Below are 6,003 nucleotides of genomic sequence, written 5' to 3' on the forward strand. Positions count from 1 at the left end.
CGAAAGGTAAGGAAGAAGTCAAGTAATGGTCCAAAATTCCCGTTCGAAAGGTAAGGAAGAAGTCAAGTAATGGTCCAAAATTACTGCAATGAATTCACTAAAATTCTGCTACACACCTGTGACCTTCCGGTATTTGAATTCCCCCCACCCTCAACCGCTCGGCGCTTAAATGAATATTGCTTCCAATCATCAATCAATCAATCATATTTATTGAGCACTTACTGTGTGCAGAGCACCGTACTAAGCGCTTGGGAAGTCCAAGTTGGCAACATATAGATACTATGTGAAACCTGATTTTTGTATATTTATCCCAGCACGTGTCACCTAGTATGCACTTTGAGAGAATCAATCAATCAATCGTATTTATTGAGCGCTTACTGTGTGCAGAGCACTGTACTAAGCGCTTGGGAAGTCCAAGTTGGCAACATCTAGAGACGGTCCCTACCCAACAGTGGGCTCACAAGTCTAAAAGGGGGAGACGGAGCACAAAACCAAACATGCTAACAAAATAAAATAAATAGAATAGATATGTACAAGTAAACTGTTTTATTTTGTTAGTATGTTTGGTTTTGTTCTCTGTTTATAAACTCTTGTTTATATGTTTGTACGTATTTGTTACTCTGTTTATAATAGATATGTACAAGTAAAATAAATAAATAAATAAATAGGGTAACAAATATGTACAAACATATAAACAAGAGTTTCCAAGAAACTTAAATATCCTTTCTAAACAGTAGTTCTGGATCGTAAGCTTGTTATGAGCAGAGAATATCTCCACCAATCTTGCTGTACGCTCCCAGACGTTTAGTTCAGTGCTCTGTGCCTGGGAAGCACTCAATAAATACCTATATGAACTGCTCAGTGGAGAAGAGCCCGGGCTTTGGAGTCAGAGGTCACGGGTTCGAATGCCGGCTCCGCCACATGTCTGCTGCGTGACCTTGGGCAAGTCGCTTAACTTCTCCGCGCCTCAGTTCCCTCATCTGTAAAATGGGGATTAAGATTGTGAGCCCCGTGTGGGACAACTTGATCACCCTGTATCCACCCCCAGCGCTTAGAACAGCGCTCTGCACATAGTAAGCGCTTAACAAATGCCGTCATTATTATTATTATTATTTAACTTCTCCCTGCCTCACGTTCCTCATCTGTGAACTGGGGATTCGATACCTGCCCTGCCTCCTTCTTAGACTGGGATTCCCCCGCGGGACAGGGACCGTGTCCAATATAACTCGTATCTACCCGAGTGCTTAGTACAGTACTTGACGCATAGTAAGCACTTAAAGAATACCAAAATAATAAGAGGAGTAATAATGGTGTTCGTATTGGAGGACGGCAGAATGAGGTTGAGCTTCCCCCCGTCTGGACTGTCAGCTCGTTGTGGGCAGGGAATGTGTCTGTTATTGCACTGCGATCTCTTTCCAAGCGCTTAGTACAGTGCTCTGTACACAGTAGGTGCTCAATAAATACGATTGAATGAATGAATCTCTATTACTCTATTTTACTTGTACATTATTTACTTGTATTTTACTCCCCCCATCTTACCTCCTTCCCTTCCCCACAGCACCCGTATATATGTATATATGTTTGTACATATTTATTACTCTATTTATTTATTTTACTTGTACTTTACTTGTATTTTACTCCCCCCATCTTACCTCCTTCCCTTCCCCACAGCACCTGTATACATGTATATGTTTGTACATATTTATTACTCTATTTATTTATTTTACTTGTACATTATTTACTTGTATTTTACTCCCATCTTACCTCCTTCCCTTCCCCACAGCACCTGTATATATGTATATGTTTGTACATATTTATTACTCTATTTATTTTACTTGTACTTTACTTGTATTTTACTCCCCCCATCTTACCTCCTTCCCTTCCCCACAGCACCTGTATATATGTATATATGTTTGTACAGATATTACTCTATTTATTTTACTTGTACATTATATACTTGTATTTTACTCCCCCATCTTACCTCCTTCCCTTCCCCACAGCACCTGTATATATGTATATATGTTTGTACAGATTTATTACTCTATTTATTTTACTTGTACATACCTATTCTATTTATTTTATTTTGTTAGTATGTTTGGTTTTGTTCTCTGTCTCCCCCTTTTCGACTGTGAGCCCACTGTTGGGTAGGGACTGTCTCTATATGTTGCCAATTTGTACTTCCCAAGCGCTTAGTACAGTGTTCGGCACACAGTAAGCACTCAATAAATACAAATTGATGATGATATCTATTCTATTTATTTTATTTTGTTAGTATGTTTGGTTTTGTTCTCTGTCTCCCCCTTTTAGACTGTGAGCCCACTGTTGGGTAGGGACCGTCTCTATATGTTGCCAACTTGTACTTCCCAAGCGCTTAGTACAGTGCTCTGCACACAGTGAGTGCTCAATAAATACGATTGATTGATTGGTAAGTGCTTAGTAGACACCAAGCGCTCAATAAATATGATTGAGTGATACAGAAGCAGCATGGTTCAGTGGAAAGAGCCCGGGCTTGGGAGTCAGAGGACGTGGGTTCTAATCCTGGCTCCTCCACTTGTCTGTTGTGTGATGCTGGGCAAGCCACTTCATTTCTCTGTGCCTCAGTTACCTCGTCTGTAAAATGGGGATTAAGGCCGTGAGCCCCGCTTGGGACAACCTGATTCTACCCGTATCTCCCCCAGTGCTTGGCATATAGTAAGCGCTTACCAAATACCGTAATTATTAAGCTCTTAGTGCAGGGCTCCGCACACGGTAAGCGCCCAATAAATACAATTGAATGAATGGGTAGGGCTGAATTTTATTTCACAAAAAGCAAGGTGGAGTGGAAGTTTGAGCTGACCCAGAAAGGGCTGGGGCAAATTCTTCGGAGCAGAAAAGAAACTAAGGCATCCATCACAATATCCCCACCCTGCTCTCCCCCAACACACATACTTACTCTCTTTCTCTCTCACTGCCGTGCTAAAATAAAATCTTATATAATTAGAACTGCCTCCCCCTTCTAGACCGTGAGCCCGCTGTGGGCAGGGATTGTCTCTATGTGTTGCAGAACTGTACTGTCCCAAGCGCTTAGTCCAGTGCTCTGCACACACTGAGCGCTCAGTAAATACGACTGAATGAACGAATCAACTGGAAGGGTCAAGGTCGCCGCCCCGTGAACTGAGCGCGGGGTCAGGGCGAGAAGCGGCAAGGCGGGAGGCCCTCCTAGACTTTTAGCTCACTGCGGGCAGGGAATGTGCCTAGCAACTCGGTTGTAATAATAATAATCATGATAATAATGGCATTTATTAAGCGCTTACTACATGCAAAGCTCTGTTCTAAGCGCTGGAGAGGTTACAAGGTGATCAGGTTGTCCCCCGGGGGGCTCACGGTCTTCCTCCCCATTTTACAGATGAGGTAGCTGAGGCCCAGAGAAGGGACTTACCCAAAGTCACACAGCTGACAATTGGCGGAGCCGGGATTCGAACCCATGACTTCTGACTCCAAAGCCCGGGCTCTTTCCGCTGGGCCGCGCTTTTTGATTATGAGAAGGTTCTAACCCCAGCTCTGCCCCTTGTCCGCTGGGTGAGCTTGGGTAAGTCACTTGGCTTTTCTGGGCCTCAGTTCCCTCGTTTGTAAAATGGGGATGAAGACTGTGAGCCCCACTTGGGACAACTTGATGACCTTGTATCACCCCCAGCGCTTCGAACGGTGCTCAGCACATGGTAAGCGCTTAATAAATACCATTATCATTACTATTATTATCCTGGGAACAACTACAACAAGGAAGAGACTGGCCAAGGCCCTGATTCCCTCTACCTGAGGGCAGGAGATTGCAGGCCTGTGGGGGGTGGGACATAATAATAATAATAATGATGGCATTTATTAAGCGCTTACTATGTGCAAAGCACTGTTTCTAAGCACTGGGGAGGTTACAAGGTGATCAGGTTGTCCCACGGGAGGCTGACAGTCTTCATCCCCATTTTACAGATGAGGGCACAGAGAAGTCAAGCGACTTGCCCAACAACGGGCTCGCAGTCTATAATAATAATAATAATGATGATGATGATGGCATTTATTAAGCGCTTACTATGTGAAAAGCACTGTTCTAAGCGCTGGAGAGGTTACAAGGTGATCAGGTTGTCCCTTGTGGGGCTCACAGTCTTAATCCCCATTTTACAGATGAGGGTACTGAGGCACAGAGAAGTGAAGTGACTTGCCCAAAGTCACACAGCTGACAGTTGGCAGAGCTGGGATTTGAACCCATGACCTCTGACTCCAAAGCCCAGACTCTTTCCCCCTGAGCCACGCTGCTTCTCATGGAGAGAGGTGGGGCTTTCCCTGTTCTACCCGGTAATGGCCCCGGACCAATTCATTCATTCATTCATTCAATCGTATTTATTGAGCGCTTACTGTGTGCAGAGCACTGTACTAAGTGCTTGGGAAGTCCAAGTCGGCAACATCTAGAGACGGTCCCTCCCCAACAACGGGCTCACAGTCTTGAAGGGGGAGACAGACAACAAAACAAAACATGGAGACTAATCGGTGACCTCCACTTAGAGCCCGAGTTGCCACAGCTAAGGCAGATAGGGACTGTCTCTATGTGTTGCCAGTTTGTACCTCCCAAGCGCTTAGTACAGTGCTCTGCACATAGTAAGCGCTCAATAAATACGATTGATGATGATGATGATGATGGTAAAAGGCCGTGGCTTTGAATTTTGAGGGGGCACCTGCGGACAGAGGCATTCAATCATATTTACTGAGCGCTTACTGCGTGCAGAGCACTGTACTAAGCGCTTGGAAAGTACAAGTATGAGACGCAGCGTGGCTCAGTGGAAAGATCCCGGGCTTTGGAGACAGAGGTCAGGGGTTCAAATCCCAGCTCCGCCAAGTCAGCTGTGTGACTTGCCCCAAGTCACTTCACTTCTCTGTGCCTCAGTTCCCTCATCTGTAAAATGGGGATTAAGACTGTGAGCCCCCCCCCCCCGTGGGACAACCTGATCACCTGGTAAACTCCCCAGTGCTTAGAACAGTGCTTGGCACATAGTAAGTGCTTAACAAATGCCATCATTATTATTATGTACACATCTGTAGTTTATTTATATTAATGTGTCTCCCCCTCTAAGCTCGTTGTGGGCAGCGAATGTGTCTGTTATGTTTTACAGTATATTGTACTTTAGAACAGTGCTTGGCACACAGTAAGCACTTAACAAATACCACCATTATCATTATTATTATTACTTTGCCAAGTGTTTAGGAGCAGTGTGGCTCAGTGGCAAGAGCCCCGGCTTTGGAGTCAGAGGTCATGGGTTCAAATCCCGGCTCCGCCAATTGTCAGCTGTGTGACTTTGGGCCACTCACTTCACTTCTCTGTGCCTCAGTTGCCTCATCTGTAAAATGGGGATTAAGACTGTGAGCCCGCCGTGGGACAACCTGATCACCAGCGCTTAGAACGGTGCTTTGTACATAGTAAGCGCTTAATAAATGCCATTATTATTATTGTTATTATTACAGCGTCCTGCACATAGCAAGTGCTCAATAAATACGACTGACTGACTTACCTCGTCTGTAAAATGGGGATTAAGACTGAGCCCACTGTGGGACATGGACTGTGTCCAACCTGATTAGCTTGTATCTCTGTACCTCAGCGCTTAGTATAGTTAGTGCCTGGCACATGGAAAGCGCTTAACAAATACCATTATTCATTCATTCAATCGTATTTATTGAGCGCTTACTGTGTGCAGAGCACTGTACTAAGCGCTTGGGAAGTACAAGTTGGCAACATATAGAGACGGTCCCTACCCAACAATGGGCTCACAGTCTAGAAGGAAAGAAGAAACATCAGGGCACTTACTTTCCCAAGTGCTTAGTACAGTGCTCTGCACACAGTAAATGCTCAATAAATATGATTGATTGATTGATTGATTGAAGTGGAAAAGTGAGGTTTGGGATATGAGTCACTCAAAGGCTTTTTAGCTATTGTGTCTTCCTCATTCTTTGTTACCATAAACCCTCCCTTTGGCTTCCCTT

The sequence above is a fragment of the Tachyglossus aculeatus genome, chromosome 23, assembly GCF_015852505.1.
Source record: "Tachyglossus aculeatus isolate mTacAcu1 chromosome 23, mTacAcu1.pri, whole genome shotgun sequence".
NCBI lineage: Eukaryota > Metazoa > Chordata > Mammalia > Monotremata > Tachyglossidae > Tachyglossus > Tachyglossus aculeatus.